A 1,284-nucleotide genomic window follows, 5' to 3' on the forward strand; every position below is an offset into this window, starting at 1 on the left:
ATAAAAAAAAAAAAAAAAAAACTCTGTTTCACGTCCCCACAGCAAAGCACCCCAGTCGAATGAGAAAATACTCACTTGGACCCCAGGAAGAATAGTCTTCATTATGGTGATGACTAATGGGGATCCTTAATAAACAATAAACAATACCTTTCAGATATGAGACTGGTATTGATCTTTTCATCTCAACCATTACAGATCTATTAAAGGGGAACTATGCAGTTTTTTTGTAGCTTAATTTACCTTAACTGAACAGCTTCGGAGTCATTGGAATGGTTATATGACTTTTTTTTCGAGTTGAATGGTGGTCGTTTTAGCCCTCGTGAGAGAGAAAAAAAACACAACTTCCGGCCGGCGAGCCGCCAGCCTCAGCGTCAGGAAGTATCGCGTGATATCAGGTCTCGCGATGTAACGAATTGCTTCATGGCACTGCACACATACGCCCATTCAGGAACCGGCTAACAAGGTAGCGATGGAGTTTTTCACACTATCAAAAAAGAAGCAGAAAGCTAGGAAAGCATTGTCGGAGGAACAGAGAAAGAGGAAACGGCAGATTGACCGAGCGAGGACTCAGACACAAGTAGCCTAAACATAGGAGCTGCAAAATGTCTATTCCGAGGCTGTAGGGGGAGCTCTATAGAGAAACCTGCGAGCAAAAAGAAAGAAGAAGAAAGAAATGGCCAAAACTGCATAGTGCCCCTTTAATACAGATCAGTTAAGTAAAGAAGGATAGGCAGAGATTAAATCAATTGGGGGTAATAATATAAGCATTAAATACCAATTTCATAATCATATATGAAGATCCTAATGGACAGATTTTTCCATGATGTCAGAGGTGTTGGTTTGTCATTTTGAATCATAGTTTAATATGTAGGCAAATTCAATTATTCCAAGTCTTTCAGTCAGACTTGATCAAGGTCTAGTTAGGAACTCTGTCTTTGTTGCAGCAGGTTTGCCACATGACATAACTTTGCTGAGTTTAAAACTGAAGTGGCAGTAATTCAGGCAGTGATTGCTGTAAATCACACTTAAAAAGGCAGATACAGATACACAAATAAGTCATATTATGCTGAACCAATGTGCATGTGTCCGCTTGGACAGAGGTCTGACAATCACAAGTTAGTTTTAAAGAAAGCATTTATCGCTGCCTGAAGTGGTGCATCAGTCACAAAAAGTGTGTAATGTGGCAAGAGGAAAAGTCTCAAAATAAATTTCAACATACTGCAAATGCAGCAAAGAGGAAGACAAGTAGACCCTCACCCACTGTACGAGAGAAAAATGCTTAGC

The sequence above is a fragment of the Perca fluviatilis genome, chromosome 13 (genome assembly GCF_010015445.1).
Source record: "Perca fluviatilis chromosome 13, GENO_Pfluv_1.0, whole genome shotgun sequence".
Lineage (NCBI taxonomy): Eukaryota > Metazoa > Chordata > Actinopteri > Perciformes > Percidae > Perca > Perca fluviatilis.